The following is a 25,034-nucleotide window of genomic DNA, read 5'->3' as shown; positions in this document are numbered from 1 at the left end:
TTTTGGTTGCTTGATAAAAAGCAATTAAAGGGGATGTTTGATTTGATGTATGCCGTGAAGGTGCAATCTATCATGGCTGAGAAGGCAGGGCAGCAGGAACATGGTGAGTGTGGTTACTGCTGCCCAATCAGGAAGCAGAAAAGGGACAGGAAGTGAGGCGGGGCTAAAAACCTCAGACGTCTTCGGTGAGCATTTTGGTTTCTTTTTAAAAATGTAGAAATAGGAATGTGTTTTCAATTTAATCCCAGGTGTGGGATACAGGACTGCTTCAGACTGTCCACAGCAGCTGACTGTGATTTGCCTCATGCTCTAGCAGAGGCGTGATTTTACCAGCTGCAGATGGTTTCTGTGATTGTATGACATTTGGAATTCTGGGGACGTCCCAGAGGGCATGTAAATGCTAGGTCCCTGAGAGGTATTGGGAGTGGCTGGCTTTTGTTGGGTGTTGATGGTTGTGGTTCAGTAGTTGTGTGCAAAGAAGAAAGAAGAAGACATTTTATATCCTGACTGTAGAGATCAAACTTGCTCCAAGGAACTTGGTGTCTCTAATCAGCAGGAAGAAGTCTAACGATAATGTTGCCCCCTTTCTGACCCCTGACTTTATTCAGGGATCTTTTCTCTTTCCTCTCTATCTTTTTTTTCTCTCTTATCTAGAGTTAGGGGGTTGAAAGGGTGGCAAATGGGTGGAGAAGGGTAGAAGAAAGAAGAACCAACAAAGTAGCAAAAAGACCGGCTACAAACTCCCCACCTCCCAACTGCCTCACATCCTTAGGCAAGCTCTATGACCAGAAAGATTCTACAACCTTCCACATTACTATTATGTATTAGGGGCCCTGTGTTCAAACATGAGCCTGTAGGAGATACTTCATAGTTGGGAAGAAGGGCAGGGAAGGAAAGGAAAGGAGAACTCCAGAATCATCCTAAATCTAGTCAGGTCCTAGAAGTTATCTGAGTCCTGTGGTTTATGTGGAAGGTCAAGACACAAAAGAGTTGGTCACTGTTCAGAACTCTACATGAACCAGTTTACCTGAACATATGCAGATAGATCCCCTGACCTTAAACTTCAAGTGTTCTGGATTTCCATGCACCAATTTGCACCTGTTTAGAAGTTCTTTGGGAACCCTGGTGAGAAAAGAAAAGTATGCCCTTTGAGGAGAGTTTGTCAAGTCTGGGAATGGTAGGGACACCTTAAGGAGGTGGTAAGACATTAGGGTGATATTGTGGGAAACCATTACTGTATCTGAGGTGGAAGGAGTTAGGTAACAGAGTGGTCCCTAGAACTCGAAGAAAGACTTTTTTGGGGGTGGGGTGGGGTAGGGGATGCCTGCCAGGAGAACTGATCTCTAGCTGACAGGCTCCGCCAGCTCACAGCACTGTTGAGCTTTCTCTACTCCTTACCTCTAGCACACGCTGGAACTCCCCATTGGGCAAACTCATTCTGCAACCAGGATGATAGAAATCACCAGATGACCCCACAGAACAGTCTTTTGGGCGAAGAGACCATCTAGAGCAGTGGTTCTCAACCTTTCTATTGCTACGATCCTTTTATACAACTCCTTGTGTTGTGGTGACCCCCAATCATAAAGTTATTTCATTGCTACCTCATGACTGTAATTTTGCTACTGTTATGAACCACAATGTACATATATAATATGCAGACTATCTGATACGTGACTCTCGTGAAAAGGTCATTTGATCCCCGCCCCCCCAGGGGTCGCAACTCACAGGTTGAGAAACATGGGTCTAGCAAAACAGAAGGGTATATGGACCCAGAACAAAGACTTAGAAGCACAGTTCAGACATTCCAAGGAGAGTTTTGCTCTGGCCCCTTCCTCTGTAACTCCTCTGGCTCCCATTGAGTTTCTGAAGTTGCTGGTGGCTAGTTTGATTTTATCTGAAAAACCTTCTGCACCCAGGTCTGAATTGGGTCACGGTCTTTCAGCCATGTCATAATCAGGCTGAGTCAGAAGGACATACTAGTGGCCCGATTGACCCATCTATCAATCTGGACAGTGTCCCCCTGAAATTACAGGCCTTAATTTTAGTGAAACTCCTTGTGGTTCATGCTAATCAGCAACATGAAGTGCAGTGGTGTGGTACAATTTGCCTCTGGCCTGGCGCTGAAACCAACCTCAAGCTTTGAGTTGTTCTTGGCTTTCTTGGAAGTCGTGGAAAATGTGGTATCCAGTGAAATAACTGTGCTTTGGGTCTTCTGCCATTCACAGAACACAGGGCTCCATGCATGGCCATTATGTAATTGCAGGTGTGGCCATTTGACATTATACCTGACTGAGGGCTTCTTGCCTCTACCAGCCACAGCCCAGTGAGCACAGACCAGGTGTACAGAAGGCCCTGTCTGGCCAGGTGACTTCATGCTCACAGACATGTAGTATGTCTTGTAGGGAGACACAGGACTCGTCTTGGGGACTAGGAGGATCACTGGCTAAGAAGAAATTTGGCTTGGGAGAGGAGAGGTCTTTCTGCATTAAATATGAATCTTTATTAATTTATGTAGCAGACAAATTATATGCTTAAATTACTCAGAAATCCATAGACTCAGTACATTGGATTGTGAGTTTATTCACCCTCTTCTGTGATTTTTGTTTTTTGTTTTGTTTTTGTTTTTGTTTTGTTTTGTTTTTTTTGAGACAGGGTTTCTCTGTGTAGCCCTGGCTGTCCTGGAACTCACTTTGTAGACTAGGCTGGCCTCAAACTCAAAAATCTGCCTGCCTCTGCATCCCAAGTGCTGGGATTAAAGGTGTGCGCCACCACTGCCCGGCTACTTCTGTGATTTTTTTTCTTTCTTTAGATATTTTAAATTATATTTATGTGTGTATGGATATGTGTGCTTGTATGTTTTCTATGTTATCTTAGTTTTTTTTTTTCTTTTTCTTTTTTGAGACAGGATTTCTGTGTAGTCCTGAATGTCCTGGAAATCTCTCTGTAGACCAGGCTGAACTTGAACTCAGAGCTCCACCTGCCTCTGCCTCCTGAGAGCTGGAATTAAAGGTGTGTGGCACCACCACGAGGTAAAACAGTGTTTTCTAAATGAGCATAATTGACAGAATGAAAAAAGCTGCACGCACACACACACACACACACACACACACAGAGAGAAACACACACACACACACACACACACAGAAACACACACACACACACACACACACAATTTATTAGAGTGGCTTGTTGTAGAAATTTTTAGTCCCAATCCAGAGCTTCCACCCCTTTGACCATTTATTTCCGGATGAAAGACACACACAACCTTCATATTTATAATAAGACGATCAGCACTAGAGTTGGGCTACTAGAGCTGGTTATCTACTCTCTATGCTATTAGAATCTACTTTCCTATCAATAACTCCAAGTTTTACTATGTTTCATCTGGACTGCTCTTAACTCCAACTGGCCAGCCCTTAGGGGTACGTTTTTATGACTTACCTACCCTACGGTGGCTTCTCTCTCCTCTGTCACCTTCTTCTTCCTCTTCGTGGTTCTCCAGCCCCCAAGCCCAGGAACCCTACACCCTGCCTATGTCTCTTCTGCTCAGCTTTCAGCATCTTCAGCAACCAACAATAACTTGGGGTCAAGATTGCACATTGTCACTTGGGTCTATGTGCGGACACTCTCGTCTCTGGGGCAACCAGGTCTTAGGAGCCTGCCTTTAGCCTTACAATTCGCTGCAAAAGACCAAACCTCAACAGTAGCCTGTCTGAATAGTCCAACAAATGACATCTTCCAGTGCAAAGGCCAAGGATCCTGTGGTTGTTCAGTCTACAAGACTGGATCTCTCAGCAGGCCCAAGCTGGTGCTACAGCCTCAGGAAGTTAATTCTGGAGAAGTCGGTTCTAATACCAGCAAAAGAACGCCTCAGTAACAGCATAGATACATTTGCCAGTGAGACTGAGGGCAAATGGGCAAAAAGCTAAAGCATTCTTCTTTCATGTCCTTTTATGTGGGCTGCCACAAGAAAGTGTGGCCCAGATTTGGTGTGGGTCTTCCCAACACAGAATATCCAGATTTAGGATGGATCTTTCTACAGCAAAGAATTCAATCAAGAAAACCCCTAGCTGCTTGGTTTTTAGCTGATTATAGATGTAGCTAAGTTGTCAGCCAAGATTAGCTATTACACATATGCTATGTATGGTCTCTCTCTCTCTCTCTCTCTCTCTCTCTGTGTGTGTGTGTGTGTGTGTGTGTATGTGTGTGTGTAGACCCAAACCTAAGGACAACATTCAGGACTCTAGTGTCTTCTACCATGTGGCTCCTGGAGACCAAATTCAGGTTGCCAGACTTGGTGGGCATGTGCCTTTACCCAATAAACCATCTTACTGATGTTGGTTGCGGTTCTGAGAAATGGTCTCTCTAGGAAGCCTAGGCTAGCCTCATTCCATTCTCCTGTATCAACTACCCTCTTGCTGAGATCACAGGCATGTATTACCATGCCCTAGATGGCTTTTATCCTTAATCAGTAAACATACGTGTGCAAGACTCTGAGAGGTAGGATGTCAACAGTTGGATCCTCTGGGTTAAATTGTGTTTCTCCACATGCCTGTGGTTCTTAGGTGAGCAAATTACTCCATTCTCTCATGAGTAAATCTCAACTTGCTTATGTGTAAGACAATGGAAAATATGTCAGGTAGGATTAAGAGCATAGAAAATATCTCAAGTAATGTGGCTTAAGAGTTTATTTATTTATTTTTTATTCTTGTATAAAATAATTCTGGGTTCTGTGAGATGGCTTAGAGGGTAAAGGTATGTACTGGCTAGTTTTGTGTCAACTTGACACAGCTGGAGTTACCACAGATAAAGGAGCTTCAGTTGAGGAGATGCCTCCATGAGATCCAGCTGTAAGGCATTTTCTCAATTAGTGATCAAGGGGGAAAGGCCCCTTGTGGGTGGGACCATCTCTGGACTGGCAGTCTTGGGTTCTATAAGAGAGCAGGCTGAGCAAGCCAGGGGAAGCAAGCCAGTAAAGAACATCCCTCCATGGCCTCTGCATCAGCTCCTGCTTCCTGACCTGCTTGAGTTTCAGTCCTGACTTCCTTTGGTGATGAACAGCAGTATGGAAGTGTAAGCTGAATAAACCCTTTCCTCCCCAACTTGCTTCTTGGTCATGATGTTTGTGCAGGAATACAAACCCTGACTAAGACAAGGTACTTGTTATCAAACTTGATGACCCCAGTTTGATTCGCAGGATCCATATGATAAAGGGAGACTGGGCAGTTGTCTCTGATCTATGTGTGCACACTAATTAAAATGTAATTAAAAGTAAAAGAAAAGAAAAGAATTCTGGAAATAGACAACCATGGACGGCCTGGAAGGGCAATGATACTGCCAGAACAAAATTTCTTTTATTTTAATTTTCTGCTACTCCCCCCCCTCAATTCCCCCTTGTCTTCTCCCCCCACACTTCCTTCCTTTTTCCCTCCCTTCCTCCTTTCCTCCTTCCCTTTCCCCATTGTTTCCTTTCTTTGTTTCTTTCTTTGATTCTTCCTTCCTTCCTTCCTTCCTTCCTTCCTTCCTTCCTTCCCTCTGTCCTTCTTCCTTCCTTTCCTTCTGCACCACCAGGGATTGATGCATGTTAGGCAAGCACTCTACTGCAGAGCTGTGCCTGTGACTCCTTTTTAACTCTTTATTTCGAGACAGGACCTAACTAAGTTTTACAAGCTGGCTTTAAATACACTGTGTGGTCCAGGCTGGTCTTGAACTTGCAATCCTCCTGCCTTGGCCTTCTAATCAACTGAGATCACAGGTCTGCACCAGGGGTCCTGCACTTTTAGTTTGTGATTTCTAACCATAAATTTCGAGCCTGCAGTTGGACTCCCAGCCGTTTTCTCCACAGGCTGCACAGTTGGAGGAACAGGAAACGACCAAGGGGTACAATTGCTATCAATCTGTCTTCCTTTTGTGTGGAGGCTTTCGTCAACAACGTCTGCTTCCGTCTCATTAGCCACTGGTGATTGCAAGCTAGGTAAGTAGTGCTTCTGCTGGTCACGGTGAAGTTTCTCAGACAAGGGGGACTCCCTCTTTCAAAGTAGATGAGAGAGAGTGGGGCTCTAGAAAGTGTGTGGGATTGAGGTGCCCTTTTGTGAATTTGAGATAATAAATCCATCTTAAAGTGGTTAGCAAAAGAGCTGGCACTTGGAAGCACTCATTTCACAGTATGGAATTATTATCTAATTATAAAGCAATGAGGCTTTTAAAAAGTAGCCAAATTAAACAGAAGAACATTTATATAGTTTTTGCCTTCAAAGGTAATCAGCTTGGAAGGCAATACATCATTTTCATTAATTATATGTTACTATGTTCAGAAAACAGCCAGATTGCATGTTGTGTGCATGTGTTGCAATACCTCACTGAATACCATTAATATGTATACCCAACAGATACTAATAAACATAAATCAAACAACAGCAGCCAGTTTGCCCCCACCCCTGTCTGGCTCTGTACATATTAGGCAAGCACTCTACCACTGAGGTACATCCCTAGTCCTTCAATATTTAGACGAGGTCTCCTTATGTAGCTCAGGCTGGCCTGGACACGTTTCTAATTTTTAATTTTTTCTCTTCCCTTGTCTCTCAAGTACAGGAATGTGCCACTAGTTTCACCCAGTTTATTATTTGTACAAGAGCAAAAGCTTTGCTGGTCCCATGTTCCATCATCATCATTGTTGTCATCATCGTCGTCATCATCATCATCTATTGTAGCCATAGAAATTAGCAATGATTGACAGTCAGAAGGATGCTGGCATTCAAATGTCTTACAGCATTCTGCAGGCTCTGTAAGGCCTTCTGATCCAGGTATCTCCTGTTTCCGAAAATCAAATATCCTCCCCACTAATGGGAGACATTTAAATGAATAGAGCAGAGGAAAATCTTTGTAAAGCTATGTTTGCCTTTACTGTGAAATGAATAGATTGTGAATTGCTAGGTGTTTTTTTGTATTAACCTTTGGTAAGTTGTTCGTGATAACTTAGGCTTATAGATGAAATTGGATCATGATCTACTGAAATTTTACACACGTTCCCATTTCTTTATTGAAAGTGATTGAGTATTTATACAAGGAAAATTGAGTTTTAAAAGAAATATACATGTGGCAAGGGGGGAGGGGTATTGGTGCAGGGCAGCAAAATGGCTTAGAGGATAAAGACGCTTGCTTATAAATCTGAGATGTAGAACCAAATGGTAGAAGAAGAGAAACAACCTTCTCAAGTTGTCCCCTGTCCCCCCACATGTGTGCCCCATTCCCACATGAATAATTAAATATAATAAAAATATATTGGGCTAGACAAGATCACTCATACCCATGCTTGGGGGTCTGAGGCAGTAAGATTGCTATGAGTTTGAGGTTAATCCAAACTACCCAGTGAGTTCCAGACTAGCCTAGGAAAACAGTGAGTCCTTGTCTCAAACAAATACTCCCCCTCCCATAAACTACACACACCCAAAGCCCCAACCAGCAAACAAATAGATAAAGAAAGCAGCTATATTAATAACTGGATGTAAATGATGGAGACTGACTGACAGTATAACTTTAGAAACACAGAAGACTCATTTATAATACCAAATCAAGCAGATAGAACTTATACATCTAATTTTTGACTGAAAAGTTGTCATGATATCAGTTCTGATCTATTTATTACATTTATATAACTTGAGGGGATATGGTCTATTATAAAATTTATCATGTTATTTTATCTACCTTGACATCATCAAGTGAAAGGTCTAGAAGTAAGCTTATTTGTCATCCAGTATAATTTTTGTTTATTTATTTATGGATTTTGAAAAAGGGTCTCATATGCCCCAGTCTGGTCTCAAAAATTACTATGTAGTTGAGGATGGTCTCAATCCTCCTTCTCCCTCCTCTGTCTGCTAAGTGCTGGGATTGAAAGTGGGTGTCAGGGAACTTTTTAATTTTGTGCACGAAGAAATTAAGATGTTGTCATAATTAGGGTTTTATTACTGTGAACAGACACCATGACCAAGGCAACTCTTATAAAAGGCAACATTTCATTGGGCTGGCTTACAGTTTTCAGCGCTTCAGTCCATTATCATCAAGGTGGGAAGCATGGCAGCATCCAAGCAGGCATGACGCTGGAGAAAGACCTGTGAGTTCTACATCTTGTTCCAAAGGAAGCCAGGAGCAGAGTATTTCCCATGTGTCAAGGAGGAGGGCCTCAAGGCCCACCCCCACCGTGACACACTTCCTCCAACAAGGCCACATCCACTCCAACAAGGCCAAAAACCTCCTACTAGTGCTACTCTCTGGCCCAAGCATATCCAACCACCACAGACAGAGGCCTTGATTGGCATGTTTAAGGTCTCCTATGATATCATATGATAGGACATATGTCCTATCATATGTCTCATATGATAGGACAGGTATCAGAATCCCACCTGTCTGTATCCTGGCATCACCCCTGTTTCACCATTGCAGATTTGCTGTGGTCACATCAGTGTTAACATTACTCTTGGTTTTTTGTTTTTCTTTTTTTTCCTCTTACTGCGACATGGAAGGTGCACCTTGGATCTGAGGGCGCTCGCTACATTCTTGCCTGTTATGTGTCATGAGCTAATGGCTACCTGCTGTCCACCATTATCCTTCTTTCTGTATACACTGTTTCTGTCAGGCATTTGAAGATACAACCAGATTCTGTTCCCTAGCCCTCTTTCCAACTTGTGGCCAAGTAGCTGATTTTTTTGTTTTTCTAAAGACACAGAATATCAAACAGTCAGACTTGCCTCAATGTTGTTAAGTAGCCAAGGGTGACCTTGAATTCCTATCTCCCAAGTGCTGCTGGGCCTTATTCTATCTGCTTCCTGATGGTGAGGAATGGAGAGCCTGGAGCCTTGAACTCAAAGAAGCTAGATGTTGAGGATGACAGAGGCACCAGACAATCTTAGAGGTATCTACCTCTGGGCTATTACATGTACCTAAGCCATTGTATTTAAATACAAAGGTCTTTTTGTTAGAAAGACTCTCAGTGGGAAATGATGGGGAAGTATTAGGTACATAGAGCACAGCCATTCATCACTATAACAGATGATGCCTGGGACAATCAGCTTATAAAGTGGAAAGGTTTATTTGGCCTTATGCATAGTCCTTAATGGGGTAGGCAGCTTCTTTTGACCTGTAGTGGAGGAGCAGAAGATGACAGGATCACAAGAAGGAGCAAAAATCAACTCACTGTCTTGAGCCAAAAAGGAAAAGGTCTTGGTCCCACAATCCCCTTAAGGGCATGCTCTCCTACAACTAAGGACCTGTGCCATCCTTACTGTTCTATTGCTGCAAAGAGCACCACAACGAGCAACTTACAAAAGAAAGCATTTAATTGTGGGCTTGTTTACAGTTTCAGAGGGCGGGCATGACCATGGCAGGGATGATTCTGGGGCAGTATCTTAGAGTTTATATCTAATTCACAAGCAAGGGCATGGGGGAGAGAGGGAGGAGAGGGAAGGGGGAAGGGGTCAGGGGAGGGAGAAGGGAGGGAGGGGGAGTGGGGAGAGTACTAACTGGGAGAAGGGTAGGCTTTTAAAACCTCAAATCCCACCCCTAGTGACATACTTCCTCCAACAAAGCCTTAACTTCTAATCCTTTCCAAACGGTTCCATCAACTGGGAACCAAACCTTTAAATATATGACCCCACAAGGCCATTCTCATTCAAACCACCACAACGTCCTACTAGAACCTTCTTTTGGAAGACTCCACTGCTTCTCAATACAACCACTCTGGGGAATCAAACCTTCAGTATGTGGGGGTAGGAGCATTTAAAATCCAAACCATAGCAGCCCCTGTTAGGGCCAATGTACTGTACCTGGACTTTACCACTGATTTTAATCAAAGAGCTGACCATCGCCAGAAGCAGGTTTTCTGTCTTCTGGGCTCAGCTGTACTTCACTGATCCACTCAACTTGGGCTCTTAATATAACCTCACACCTTGTGTCCATTAACATGAGGACATTCTTGCTGTTAGGCCAAGTGTTCCATGTGACAGAATGTTGACCTAGAGAGTCGTCTGGAAGTTGGAACATGAACTTGCTGCTCCCAGAATGACTGTGGCCAAATGCCTCTTTAAGTAAAAGACTTATTTTCCTCATTTAGCTCCTTGGAGGACTGTGAGTAATACTTCATAAAAATGGTTATAAAGCAGTTGGCAACTGCAAGCCTCCTGCCTATAATGCTGAACTAATCCAGTAGCTTTCTTGGCACCTCTGTCTCTAATGATTCATAGATGAGCCTGTTTACTTAAAGGGGCTTGCTTTGGCATGATCCACTCGGGGAAGAGGTGCTCTCCATGTCTGGGTCATTAGGACTCAGCGAATGTCTCATTCTTGCCCTTAGAGTCTTGCTTAGCAGCACAAAGATGAAGAAGAAGGCATTTGAGCTATGGTGGCTCCTGGTTCTGTACTATTCTTTCTCCAGCGGGGATGTCTGTAGTGGTGTTCTGATGATTGCTTGAAATCAAAAGTATTTAACGAAGGAGACAAGCTGTTCAAATCATTCTTATGTGATGGACATTAGGTTTGCAAAAAATACCACCGAGTTAGAATCATGCTTTAGGTATTAAACAATAAAGTCTTATGACTGGTTGATACTTCTCTTAAGTCAGTGTCTTATACACATAATAGTTCATTGTGACCAAGGAACTGAACCGCACTGCTTTGCCAAAGAGAGCATTACTTAAGTAGGTGACTCTTGGCCCTTTCATATCAGCGCCTTAAGAAGTTCACCAGAAAGTGTTGCTTTGTACCAGGCAGTCCGTACCAGGTCCTTCTGGGCAGCCGCTATTCTTTGGTGAAGTTACTTTTGACCATTAATCCGTTGTTAATCCCAAATCTCTAGAAGGGATGTATTTGAAACACTTTCAAGTTCAAATTCTTTCTCTTAGGAGCATAAATCTGTTAAGAGAACAGCAACAGTGGACGAGAACGTGGTCCAAGTGCATTTTGAAACAAAAGTATGGCAGATGGCATCCGGACACTGGGAGACCAGGATTATGACTCGAATCGCTCCACCTGGAAATGATGGGTTAGCATCAAAGTCCATGTCGCAGAACTCATGTCTGGTGGTCATTGCCACGGAATCAGGTTGGATGCAACCATAAGGTGAACATCTTCTACTGAGAACTGGATGACCATGGCTGGATCATCAGCCTGCAGTACCTCTTGAGAGGGAGAAGAGAGTGGTAATAGTATGGGGTAGGAGGTTGAGAGAGGACACTTAACATCCCAATCATACACTTGTAACATGCCGTCAGTCTACTTTGTTGTTGGTCACTTGTAGAGCGCATGCAGGCCTTGAACCTGCTATGTAGCTGAAGTTGACCTTCAACTCCTGTTCTTTCTGCCTTGATGTTCCAAGCACTCGAGTCATAGGTCCATTCCATGGACCCAGTGAATATGTGCTGTGGATCTCATGTTATTTAATTCTCATGAATATTGTATACTTTCATTGCCAAGCATGGTAGAGATTCCCCCAAACAAATAGAGGAGGAGATGGGGAGCCCAAGACACTAAGTATATTCATCTAGAAGTTGTTGGAGGAGAAAGATCTGAATCTGCATTTACTTAATTCCAAGGTCCTAACTCTTGCCATGAGACCATATTGTCTTTCTGGCAAATAGGGACTATGCCAGAGGGAGGGGGAGAATCCAGGTAGCAAAGCCAGTTATCCAGGCCAGTTTAATCAGACGTTGGTGGAGAGCTATTGGTTGGAACATGACCAACACAAACAGGAGGGAAGGAGGGGGGGAGAGAGAGAGAGAGAGAGAGAGAGAGAGAGAGAAAGAGAGAGTTTCCTGAAGAACACCAGATGTAAGACTAAAAGATTATAGCAACGATACCTGCTCTGTTAGAGAAAGGAGACCAGGCAAACAGACTAAGGTGTCAGCTAGAAAGTGTACAGGGCCTTAGCTGAACACCGAGATGCTGAGATGCACAGGGCACAGAATTGTTCTGCTTACTAAACCTCCACTGTGCTTTAAGGGGATAAAAACCTTTGGGAACCTCAGGTGGGGTGAATGGATTTTGCTTTTGGAATGTGGATCTTCTTGGGCCAGGGCCAGGACTCAGAGGGGCTCCCCAAAATGCTGGCCATTGGCGTATGTATATCCTGTCCTAGGTACTTACTACAGCATGAATCTAGGCACTCCTCCTGTAAAAGGATTTTCCCCCCACATATAATTAAGATCTCAAGTCAGTTATCCTTAAGATGTGGCAGCCAAGTTTGGATGGTGGTAGAACTGAGATAATTACACAGACTTTTTAAAAGCAGGATTTTGTCTTGCTGATTGAAGGAGAGGAAGACACAGAGAGACACATCCGAATTAGGAACCATGCTTGTGAGTTTAATGGCTGGGAACTCACACAACCTCTAGCTCCCCCGCTGCCCCAGAGTTTCACCATGTAGCCTGACCTATCCTGGAACTCACTATGCAGATCACATTACTCACAGAGATCCACCTGCCTCTGTCTCCCAAGTGCTAAGACTAAAGGCATGGGTCACTATCCCCAGCTACAACTTCTAATTTTATTGTTATTTATTTATTTTGAGACAGTATCTCATGGAACTTAGGCTGACTTCATACTCTCGATGTAGCTCCTGCCTCTACCTCCCAAGTCCTGGTCCTGGTTCTACAGGTATGATACACTATGCCCAGGCCAGCTTATCTAGCTGTTGACAGTGGATCCAGGATGACAGCTAGAAGGAAAATTAGGACCTTAGCCCTCTGTTCCCAAAGCAACGAGGTCTGCCAGCAACTTTCAAGCCTAGAAGAGGACCTGAACCTCTGTTATAGTGGTTCTCAACCTTCCTAATGCTGCAGCCCTTTAGTACAATCCCTCATGCTGTGGTGACCCCCAAGCATAAGATTATTTCATTGCCACTTCATAGCAGTAATTTTGCTACCATTACGAATCATAATGTAAATATCTGATTTGCAGGATCTCTGATAGGGGACGTCTGTGGGGGTTGGGACCCACAGGTTGAGAATCTCTGCTCTGTTGTGTTCCAGTCCCAGCTGCCTTCTTGAGTCCATTCTTGTGAGATGCTTGCAGAGCATCTGACCCTGCTGTGCCTAGTTTTCTAGTCCACAGAAATGGTGAGATTACACACTAGCATTCTTTTAAGCCAGATGTCTTTGGGGTGTTTTGTTTTTTAACACAGCACGGGTAAATAATCACACAGACATTCTTCCCTCTTGGTCTTTTTCCACAAAGCAATGAAGAAAGAGAGTGAGTTTGTTCCTTTGCACGTTGCATGTTGGGATCTGACAGGAAGCAACTTAGGGGAGGAAGGGTTTATTTGTGCTCATGTCTTGAAGACAGGCTGTTCAGCACGGAGGACAAGGCCCAGCAGCAGAAGAGGGTGGCGGTTGTCCGATCTCAGTAGAACGGAGACAGGAGAACACTGGAGCCCGCCAGGCTTTGTCCTTTCCTCTCTTGTAGTTAGTGTTGATCTCACCCATGTGTGGTGGGTCTTCTTACAAATCTGAAGTTCTTTGGAAATATCCTCGCAGAGATTCCAGGGCCATGTCCCCCACAGGATTCCAAATTAAGTCAGGACAGTAAAAATTAGGACCACCACAGTGAGTAATGTTAGCATTTCTTCTAGGTTCCACTCCACAGTTACCTGGCAATAACCAGGTATGCCTGACTCACTATAAAAGGGGCTGCTTGCCCCCCTTACTCTCTTGCTCTCTTACCCTCTTTCTTCTCTGTCCCTTCTCTCCCCTTTCCCCTCCCCCTCCTTCCACTTGTTCATGGCCGGCCAGCCTCTACTCCTACTTCCTCCCTCCCCCTCCCTCTTTCCCCTTTTCTGTCTCTAGTCATCCCTCAACACCCCGCCCCCCGCCCCCATGGCTGGTTCCTCAGGGGAAAGGGATGCCTCAGCATGGGCCCTCAGAGGTACCCCCTTCCACCTCACCGTACCTCACACCACTAAACATATCCCCAGCTTCCTTTTCTTTTCTTTTCTTTTTTTAAAAATAAACCACAAAAAGTACGATTCCTTTCCAGTGTCATACAAGTCTTTAGCTGTGCCTGAGGCAGTCCTAATTAAGGATGTTTTCCAGCTCCTGGGTAGACAGGTATGGTCATGTGAAAAGACTGTAGTTGGTAGTCTGGTAGTCTACACAGAGATGTGAAGTATCTAAAACTTGGTGAGGGGCTGGAGAGATGGCGCAGTGGTTAAAGAGCACTGACCTATCTTCCAGAGGACCTGGGTTCAATTCCCAGCACCCACACGGCCGCTCATCTCATAACTGCCTGTAACTCCAGTTCCAGGACATCTGACGCCTTCGCACACACGTAGACAAAACACCAATGCACATAAAACAAATCATTAAAAAAAAAATTCTTAGTGAAAGGGGTGTCTTCCCTTTGGATTCCCCTGTCCCTCTGGATGTGGAGGGCTTCCCTTTGGACTGTATGGCTGAGTGTAATATCCTAGAGACACAGAACAATAAAAGTCTGCCGCCTCGAGCAGGTCCCCCACCCTCCATGCAGCTTCGGATTTCTCAAGCCTGGGCTGTTAGGGAAGACCTAGTAAACTCCCTGCTTACAACATGCCTTGTGCAGGGTTTTGTTACATCAGCAGTACCCACATCCTAACGGATGCCTGCACCGAGCAGAGCATCTGGGAACAGTATGTATGTCATTCGAATGTTGCAATGCGGGTTAGAGCTGAGCACCCAGGAGCACCGCCCGCTATTGTTCATGCTGTGGGCTTAAAGCTTTGATCTTTCCTGGCCTCTCTGGGTTAGGCCTCCTTTCTGAGACAGCGACCTTAAGAACTTTGCTCTCTCTGATCACAGAGCATCCTCTCATGGACCCTGCGTTGTGTCCCTAGCGGTACTGTGTACCTCGTGCTAAAATCTTTCCCATCTTGACCCTTCTTCTCACTCTGGATGGAGGTGGTCTATTTCCTGAGCTATGGGCTCACTCGGGGCAGGAGCTGTCTCCCATCCTACCCGAAAGCCTGTTACACATTAAGGCCACAATACATCCTTGTCAAATGATCATACATATGAATGAAAGAAGGCCTGGAGGAATGCATAAAAATCGCTGGAGACTGGGGAGTCCACAACAGTTTTTATGCATTCCTCATTATATTTGAGAAGCCACTTCTCTGTGTGTCTGATGCACACAAGTGAAGACTTTGCAGTGTGGATGCCTGATATTAAAAAAAAAAAAAAAAAAAAAAAGGGGATTTTTATTTGGGAGGGACGCACTAGACGCTTAAAATTAAATGCTCTTCCCCCTTCGTAGAAACTAAGCCTCCAGATGCAGTGAAAGGCACGCAACTTTCCATCCCATTCTGTTCTCATGCGTTTCCTTCCACCCTTGAAATCCCCCTATCTCTATCCCATTATTCCCAAGAAGCAATCACACCATAAGTCCCACCCCACTGAGCCAAATTTAGGTCATCTTTTATTTGGTCAAAATATAGTCCTTACTGCCAAGTGGTATCACTATTATTTGGGAACACACATATTGTTTTACGTACAGCTGTGTGGTATTTTATGTTCTCATATAAATGTGATGCCTGGGTTATAGCAGAGGCAAACTGGACCTCATTTTTTCTAAAAAATGATGGTCAATTGGGTTTGTTCTATCTACCTTCTGGATAGTTTTCTGTTTCTCAGAGGGGCCCTTGCCTTGGCTGTACGGGAGTTTCTGGTAGGTGGGCACTTTTCCAGGGATGGTTATTTCTATCTGTCTGCCTGAAGCCCTTAGCTAACAGAGGTGGGAACGTAAAAAATCCAACTGCATCACAGAGGGGCTCTGGCAGAAATACGGCCTCCACTCCTACACGCCTAGAAAGCTGTTTTGTGTAGGGAGAACGGTCTGCAAAGCTGTCAGGTTCTCCAGGGCAAAGATCTGGGAAGATGGGGAAAAGTATGTGGGACAGATGAAAGAGCTCATTCTGGCCATAGATTCGCACCTCATCAGGGGCTTGCTCTGTGTAAGAGTGTGTGTGAGCGGGTGTGTGCACATACATGTATGTGATTTTTTTTTTTGCTTTTAAATTCTTTTCCTTGCTTGCAGATGATGATGCCAGCAATAGAACTCTGTCTCTGAAACCCGGGCTCTGTGCTCTGTGCTTGTTGATGCCTCTGCTTCTGTATTTATGGCCTGTCACCTCGTACTTCTATGTGTATTTGAGTATGTGCATCTATTGCGCCTCTTGTGGGGCTGTGTTCAGGAACGTTGCTCTGGAACGCCTTTCAGAGATACTTAGAGCATTCCGGAGCCTCACTTTGAACAGAACCAGCCTCCTGGATAATGAAACACATGCTCCGTACAGATGAATCTGAATGTTCAAATCAAATAAAAAAAACATGCTCTTTTATGCATGGTTAGGCATTTTCCCCTCTTTTCGTCTGTAAGAGTGGAAAAACCATATCTTTGTCAGATGCCTCTCTTGTGTGAATACATCTTCTCTGGGGTCTGAAGTGAGACCAGTACACCTCACAGCAGGTCCACAGGATAACTACCAGGAGGGACCAGGAGGAAAGGGATGACAGAGTTAGGATCTTTTGTAGTAGGACCCCTCTGACGTGTGGCCTGCTAACCACCATTCTCCCTCATGTCTCCCCTTGTGAGGGGAGTGGGCAGGTCACTGTGGTCCAGCAAAGGCCCTTATGCTAACGGCTGTTGGAAAGTGGTAGATTCTTTAGGAAGTGAGGCCTAGTGGGAGGAGGGAATTAGGTGACCAGGGCATGCTCTTGGAGGCCATATTGGATCCCTAACCCCTTCTTGGTGATCTCTCATGAGGTACAGGTGTCACCAGAAATAACAGCAACAAAAACACATGACTATGGATCAAAACTTCTTAAAGCATGAGATGATATAAGCCTTTCTTCTTTTCTTGAGACAGGGTATCATGTAGCCCTGGCTGGCCTTGGACTTTGTATGGAGCAGAGGGTGACTTTGATGTGATCTTTGTGCCTTCATCTTCCAAGTGCTGAGATTACAGGATTATACACCTGGATTTATGTGGTATTGGGGAACAAACCTAGACCCAGAGCTTTGTGTGTGATTGATTGGTAGAACACTCTACCAATTGAACTACATCCCTAATAATTTGTTTTAAAGTATGTTTCTTGCTCTTTACATTGTAACATGTAGCTCTGAGGTTTATCACTGCATGGGAGAAAAGAACTGGCCTTCTGCCTGTCTGTTTTGCTTTGCTGGGGATCAAACCCAGAACATTCTACTACCCGGCTCATCCCTACTGGCTTGCTCTTTGCTACTCTAGCAAGACGTTTGGTCTGGTCAAGTTGATTAGTACTACAGATTCCCTGTCTACAGTCTTAGTTCTTTTTCATTCATGTAACACACTACAGGCAGAGGGACCTTACCAAGGAGACATCTGGTCACTTTCCTTGTAATTTTTCTCCTTCCTTCCTTCCTTCCTTTCCAGATTTATTTATTTATGAGTACACCGTAGCTGTCTTTAGACACACACCAGAAGAGGGCATCAGATTCTATTACAGATGGTTGTGAGCCACCATGTGGTTGCTGGGAATTGAACTCAGAACCTCTGGAAGAGCAGTCAGTGCTCTTAACCACTGAGCCATTTCTCCAGCCCCCTCCTTGTAACTTTTCAGGGCTCATCATTATGCTCAGGATAGACCCTAAGCATTGTACTACAGTATAAGATGTATCTCTGCTTAGATCTTCCTCCTCTATCTATCCACTTGGGGGGAAGGTTGTAGCGACAATTTTGGCATCTTGGTTTCTTTAAAAAGCACAGAAACATTATAAGAATGTTTCATTCTAATCTCAGGTGTGGGATATGGGGCTGCTTCAGACTGTCCACAGCAGCTGGGATTTTCCTGGTGCTCTAGCAGGGGCGCGGTTTTGCCAGCTGCAGATAGTTCCAATGATTGTGTGGTGTTTAGAATTCTGAGGATTTTTCAGAGAATATATAAATGCTAGGGCCCAGGGAGCTGGATATGCTGTAGGCTCTTGGTTGGTTGCTCTAGGTCAGGGTTTGTTAAGTAGTCATCTGGGCGAAAGAGAAACAACACGAAGAAGTAATTATCCTGATAGCGAAGATCAAACTTGCCCCAAGGAATCCGATGCCCCTAATCAGCAGGAAGTATCCCTTCTATCCTTTTTTCACTCCTAACTAGTATGGGGGGTGTATAAAGGGTGAAAGAAAAGGGATGGAGAAGGGCAAAAGAAAGAAGAACCCTTGAAGAAGAAAAGAGAAAATGGTTAGAGAAGCTTGAGCTTATTTTCCGTTTTTGAGACAAAGTTTCACTGTGCAGTCCAGGCTGGCTGGGAACTCGGGACCCTTCTGCTTCAGCCTGGGAGGACACACGTTCCACCCTCCCAGGCTATATAATTGCCCTTAACAATCACTCTCTCTTTTCAGGGGGCGCAAGGTGTCTCCTTACCCTGTCTCACTGCTATCAAATGCAGTCCCTTTGTTTGCTTTGACCAGTTGGGCTGTGGGCAAGTGGCACTTCCAGAAGGACACTTAATAGTCACAAGGTGCTCACTTTTTCATTCTTGTTTGACCATTAGTATCCCATATGGAGATAATTCTTAACATACACTAGTTTCTGGAGTGAGTATAAAACTAGTGGAACTCTAAATGATTGCCCAGTGATAATGTAACATTCTGTAGAAGTCAAGCCTTGTTGCAGGTGGGTCACTTGTTACAGTATCATATCCCAGACAGTCCTGACTGATACATTGTTGCAATTTTATTGCTTTCTGTCCCCCCCCCCCCCATTTTATACTACTATCTCATGGGTTTTTTCAAACTTAAAAAAGAAGATTTATTTTTAGTTGTGTGTGTATGCTTGTGGGTCTCTCTGTGTGTGTTTACCTGCCAATAGGCACCAGAAGGGTATTGGATGCCTTGAAGCTGGGGCTACAAAGAGTTGTAATCTCCTGATGTGAACACTGGGAACCAAACTAAGGTCTTCTGTGAGAGCAATATACACTCTTAACTGCTAAGTCATCTCTCTAGCCCCTCAAATTTGTTTTTGAGTCTACGCACAGGAAGTAAATAAACAAAATTATGATGTAATGTATTTTCCACCCTAACGTGGTACTCTCCTGACAGAAGTAGGCAGATACAATCGGGAATCACATAGACACACTTCTTACTCTGTGCATGGCTTGCTCTGATACTTCCCACTGTAGTCCATGTTAAGTATAAACGCTGGTCAGGACTCATTTGGTTTTCATGATTCATTAAGGAGCCACGATTCTGTCTGGGAAACATTGTTCTACTCTGTTAAATAGAGGTTTTTTACACATTCCTCAGTGTTCTCCAGGACTTTGCTAGGAAGGCACCTATTTCAGAAAACTCTCCTCACTTCTTAAGGGTGGCCCAGTGGTCTGCTGTTTTGCTCCTGGCTGACATCTTCATGTTTTCCTTAGGATTCTTCTGGTCCCTCCAATTTCTTCCCCCCCCCCTCCTCCTCCCTCCCTCCCTCCCTCCCTCCCTTCCTCCCTCCTCCTCCTTTTCCTGCTCCACAGGTCTTTTCCTCCTCCCTCTCTGTGGAGAGCTTCTGGAGCCACCGTGTAGGAATTTGGCAGGAATTTGACATTGGGTTAGGACATGGAAGTAGTAGGTTCAGGCAGGAATTAGACTTTGGGCTAGGACTCAGGAAATAGGCTCAGATTAAGAATATTTACATTCCAGCTAATACAAAGCTCAAGGTAAACTCAGCAGGGGAGAGTGGGTTATTCCTTTTATCTCGGACATCCTGATAAGCCCCTAGAAACCTTGATCAAGAGACTTGGTTTTATTGCCTTGTTTGTTCCCTGACCTAGAACTGACCTTATTCTTTGCATGTGCTTAGAATGGTATAAAGGCAGGCTGGAGAAAGATAAACCCGCTTCAGCCTCAGCAATGGCTGAAGTCATGTTATAATGCTGTCCAATTGTCTTTTTCTTTTCAATCCTCGTTCCCTCCCTGGACACCCAGTTGACTGACTTAGCCAGCTTGGTCACCTCTCCTTCTCCCTGTCCCCTTCCCCCTGCTATGGCCTGATGGTTTACCACAGTGTGTATCCACTACAAATTCATGGTGCTCCCCTTCTTTGCTGTCTTAAAAAAATATGTACAGAGACATGGAGGCCACCACTGGAAGCCTGCGTGAGTCACTGTGGACATGGCCTTCAGATTCTCCAGGCTTCGGTGAGCTTCAGTTTGACTTAAGGAATGTGTTCCTGCCTTGCGATGCGAGATTCCTGGAACCGCTCTTCACAGGAGTGTGACATCATTGGTCTCATGGTGGTCTGGTCCCCGGGTCTCATTAGTAACTTGCAGCAAAGAACAACTGACATTTCTGTCCAATTTTACCCCCTTCCCCATATTATTATTATTATTATTTTTTTTGGTCCATCCCTCCTTGACCCTCAGTTCACTCTCGGGTGATCCAGAGTCATCACTACCTCTGTCTGTTGCCCGATCGTAAAACCTTTCTTTCTCCTAGCGGCGACACATACTAATGGTTCCGTAGAACAATTACACTTCACTTCAGGGTGAGCTAATTTCCCGCCAGTTTCCTGTGGCCAAGAACTGGCATCTGCTGAGGATTCGAGTCCAGGGCCTGCTCAGCTGAGGTGTGTAAGCTGTCCTCCGACACGCATTTGTCTCTGTACCTTTGTGTCCCCTTCTGCCTTCGCTGAGGCTGGCGTTCCATCCCTCTCCCTCCTGCCCTTCCTTCATGTTGGTTTCCTCCTCGTGGGGGTGCTTCTGTCTCCCGCTGTGTTAGGTTCTTCTTCAAATGTCAGCTTCCTTGCTTGTAAAATGGACACAGGAGTATATATCCCGCGAGGTTGTCTGAAGTCCATTGGCAGGAATACGGAAAGTACCCAGTACAGGGAGAGTTCCCAGCATGCATTGCTGCTTCTCCTATGATTAACTGGGTAGAGGAGGGCAGAAGGGCCTCGTACCGTTAACTGTGAGGTCTAAGGTGGCTGCAGCCTCTGTGTTTCTTCCTTTCTTGCTCTCAACAGGTGCTGCACTTTAGTTCTGCCACGAGGGACTCGGCTGACTCTTCCACCCCCACCAGACTTTTGGTATTGTCTGTTCTCTTTTCTAAGTTGTCGCTGCTCTCCCTCAGGGCCGTGAACCCGTCTGCCATCTGCCCTCACCGCCCCAGCTGTTCTCCGGTCACCCAATCCTTTTACATTATCCCCTTTCCAGGTAGTCAACACATGACTGCATTCTCCAAGCATCTCCCAGAGAAATCACTTCTGCTTTGTATCTGTATGTGTGTGTGCGCGTGCGCTTGCTTACGTGTGTGTACATCCTCCATCTGCCTGAGTGTGGGCGTGTTTGTGTGTGGAGGCCAGAAGCTGATGCTGTGTGGTGTCTTCCTTCCACCTTCTGGATACAGGCATGCTTTCTCACCTCCGCCCAGAGCTCATCAATTCAGCTAAGTCTCCTTAGCCAACTTGCCCTGGAGATCCCCAGTTTTCTGTCTGTCTTCTGGGCACTGGGGTTCCGAGCAGGCCGTTACACCCACCCAGCATCTGTGTGGGCGTGGAGGATGCAAACTCTGATCTTCACGCTGGAGCAGCAAGTCTTTTCCTCACAGAGCCACCTCCTTAACCTCCTCCTGCTCTCTTTCTTTTCTTGTTTTTGAGATAGGAGTCCATGTAACCCACTGAAGATGGTTTTGAACCCTAGAGCCTCTTGCCTCCAGAGGGCTAGGATTGCTGGTGTGGACCTCCACAGTGAACTCTTTCTTTAAAAATACCTGACATTGCTGTTAATTTTTTTTTTTTTACATTTATGTATTGTGTGTGTACTCGAATGTGTGCAGGCATATGCCTGGTGTATGTGTGGAGGTTAGAGGACGGCTTGCGGGAGTTGGTTCTTTCCTCATTCTGGATATTTGATGCAATTCAGATGTTTGCAGGAGCTGCTCCCAAATCTCTGACCCCATGAGTCCTCACAGTGGAAAGGGGGGGCCTCTCACCAGCTTACTGAGGAAGACCCTTCCTAAAGGCACACCAAGTTAGTCCTGGCCAAAGATGTCATCTTCAAATGTCTATGCTATCTAAGCTTTGGAAACAAGAAACCCTCAGAAGTTCCTATGGGACGGCCGGAAGGATGCTTCAGATCCATTCTGAGTTTTGTCATTAGTTTTCAAAGTCACTGGGGTTGTGTTTCTTTCTACCCAGCTAGAAGACCCCATCTATAACCACTAACATGTCTAACAGACATCAGCCCCTTTCCAAAACACACTCCACAGGATTGAAAATTAAAGATGAAACAGGGTAGAGAATACTTATTAATTTCCCACTTCCCCTCCTTTCCTGGTCTATTCAAGAAACTTTCAAATGAATACAACTCCCAGAAGAAACTATGGGGGAAAAAAGGAATCGGCACCTTTTTCTCTTTCTTTTTGTCTATCCTTGGCACTAGGCATTCTAATACTCCATCCAACACAGGCTGTCTTGGCGTGGTGGGGTGACTGAGGGAGGAGGGGCAGGCATAAAGGATTGTCACTGTCACAGAAAAGCAGTTGAGGAGGGCCAGGCTTCCTCCAGTGTCCGCCTCTGCTTTTGACTTCTTGTTTGACATTAGTGCTGAAACTCAGGAAATGACTCCCCAGGTACAGTCCCTTGAGCATCTAGCTGAGGGAGCCCAGAGAGAGGCAGTCAGGATATTCCCTCACGTTCTAAGGACAGAAGTTCCTTCATCCCCTTAAAGATCCGGATGAACCAAGATGGAACCCAGGGACCTTTGCTCTGCTTTGTAAATTCTTATTGACACAGAAGATTAAACCCATTCCAAACACTACACCTAGAGCCAGGAAGACCTCTGCCTCAGGTCGTAGCCCATTTTCTGGGCTTCTTCTCTTCCCCTAAAATTAATTCTTTAATATTGCCTTACGACCCCGACTTACTCTCTCCTACAAAGAGGGTATAGAACCCTCACTCACCTGCTCCCTCTGTGAGTTCTGTCTTTTGGGTGGCTTCATTTGCATGAGTAAAACGTCAGACAACGTTCCGCTGTCTGTCAGTTTGTCTCGGCACACCCAGTTACGGAAACGTTCATGAGAAAGTTTGAACTTGGGCAAATTAACTGACAAGGTTTGGGACTAATGGGCACCATATTAACCTCTGTCATTGTCTAGTTGGTGTGAGCCTGTGGACTTAACTGGAGTGCCAGGGCAGCCTTGATTGTCCAAGGGGCCAAATGAAGCTGGAGGGCTTTCTGGCTGTGGATTCCCTGGTTTCAGCCCATTAGTTCTGAGCTGGGGTAAACCAGCGATTTCAGGCAAGGTTATATGATTCTTCAGGGCAAAGCTGAACAAAGCCCACTTTACGGCCTGTTTTATAGCTTGTGACTTTTAATGACTCCTCTCGCAGACAGTCCCTTCTCCCCGAAGCCAAAGCAAACTTGTTAATCTGCAGTTTATTTTGCATTTAAATAGCATCTTGCATTTCCAAGGTGCTTATCTCTCTGCTTTTTTACACGCCCACCCACCCCTTCTCTTTGTGTGATGGGCTGGTCTTGAACTCACGATCCTCCAGCCTCTCTCTACTTCCTAAACTTTAGGATTATAGGCTTGTACCTCCATATTCAGCTTACTTTGCTGTAATTTTCCATGAGACTGGGATTCTGTCTTAGGTTACTGTGAATCCCTCTGGCCAAAAGTTGAGCCAGCCATTTGTGTGAGGCATGCGTGCGTGCGTGCGTGCGTGTGTGTGTGTGCGCGCGCGCATGCGCACGCGCATTGCCTGTGTGGGGGAGCATGTGTTTGTAGAGGCCAGAGGTGGATGGTGTGTGTTCTTCCCTCAACCTTAGGAACTGAGGTAGAGTCTCTCCCTTGAACCCAGAGCTCACCAGTTCAGCTAGTGTAGATGGCTAGATTGGACTTTCCCTTTCTGACTGGGAAAGGATCTGCATTCGGAGACTCCATTCAACTTTATCATCCTGAAGCCTGGAACGATCCATCCTCGGAGCCCCAGAAGTTTGTCCGCCATTTATGTCATTCCCTTCTTTGGGGTCTGTGGTCCTGCTGCCTGTCTCAGGTCTTTGCTCAAGGCCAAAGATGGTTCCATCCTCACCCCAGCTCTCTCCAGAGCCAGAATTTAGTTTCTACTTAGCAGAAGATTTCTCCTTTCAGCCCTGCATTCAGGAGGCAGAGCAGACAGGTCTCTGTGAGTTTGGGGCTGGCCTGTTCTACAGAGTGAGTTCCAGGATGTCCAAAGTGATGTACCAAGAACTCGCCTCAAACAGACAAACATTTACATTACAGCCAGAGGGAGATATTTAGCCTCATTCATCAGCCACCAAAACCATTTCAAATCTCTGTGTCATTCCTACTTTCAGTTTGTTGAGTAAATTGATCCCCTCACCTTATCTTTCTACTCCTTTTAAATTTTTTTTTTTTTTTTTTTTTTTTTTTTTTAATGCACGGAAGAATCCCAGTCTTAGGTAAAATTCAAATGCTAAGTTAGGGGTGGTAACTCATGATAAGGCATGAAGATTGCTAAGTTTTAGTCCAGCCTAGATGACAAAACAAAACCCTGTCTCATAACAAACATTAAATAAATAACACCCAAAAGGCGAGTAGGAAGGAATTCCCCGTGCGTATCAGGGTGCTGTGCTGCACACCTGCGCTCTCAGAACCACCGGATTTGGATTTATCGTGGAACTCACCTCCTCCTCTTTAAGCTCCCAGAGAAGCCAACTGAGCTTTTAGAGAATGACATACAAATGGCAGGGCATTTACATAGGTTCTCATGTAAATGCAACCCTTCAAAGTGCAAGGACTCCAAAACTTGGTCTCTGAAAATGGTCTTAAACGTGAAGTGTCTTTTTGTTTTGTTTTGTTTTGTTTTGTTTTGTTTTGTTTTGTTTTGTTTTTAATCATCAGGACACTCAGCATTGCTATGGGATTGCAAAAGACTTGACACTATAAGAACTTGGCTTACAGATTTGCTAGTTCCATGGGAGAAAGTTAGTTTTCAGGGGGCACAAAATGAAAGGGGAGCCGAGGGATGGTTCAGTGGGTGAGAGCGCGTGCATGCAAGTCT

The 25,034-nt window shown here is 45.0% G+C and overlaps 2 long non-coding RNA genes across 4 annotated transcripts in view; both read left to right on the top strand.

Annotated features, from left to right (window-relative positions):
- Window positions 1-5,968, top strand: part of Gm40931 — a 63,428-nt gene extending 57,460 nt beyond the window's left edge. Inside the window, exon 3 of the long non-coding RNA XR_873343.1 lies at window positions 5,846-5,968. This is a non-coding gene — a long non-coding RNA (predicted gene, 40931). The remainder of the gene's footprint in view (window positions 1-5,845) is intronic.
- A 4,938-nt stretch (window positions 5,969-10,906) lies between these two features.
- The window catches only part of Gm34276, a 34,679-nt gene continuing 20,551 nt past the window's right edge, over window positions 10,907-25,034 (top strand). For 2 of the 3 annotated variants that reach the window (XR_873341.2, XR_873339.2), the window contains exon 1: window positions 10,907-11,109. This is a non-coding gene — a long non-coding RNA (predicted gene, 34276). The remainder of the gene's footprint in view (window positions 11,110-25,034) is intronic. The other variant, XR_873340.2, reaches the window with a different exon arrangement.

This window comes from Mus musculus, chromosome 13, assembly GCF_000001635.26.
Source record: "Mus musculus strain C57BL/6J chromosome 13, GRCm38.p6 C57BL/6J".
NCBI classification, from domain to species: Eukaryota; Metazoa; Chordata; class Mammalia; order Rodentia; family Muridae; genus Mus; species Mus musculus.
This window is presented reverse-complemented; position numbering and strand designations above follow the sequence as displayed.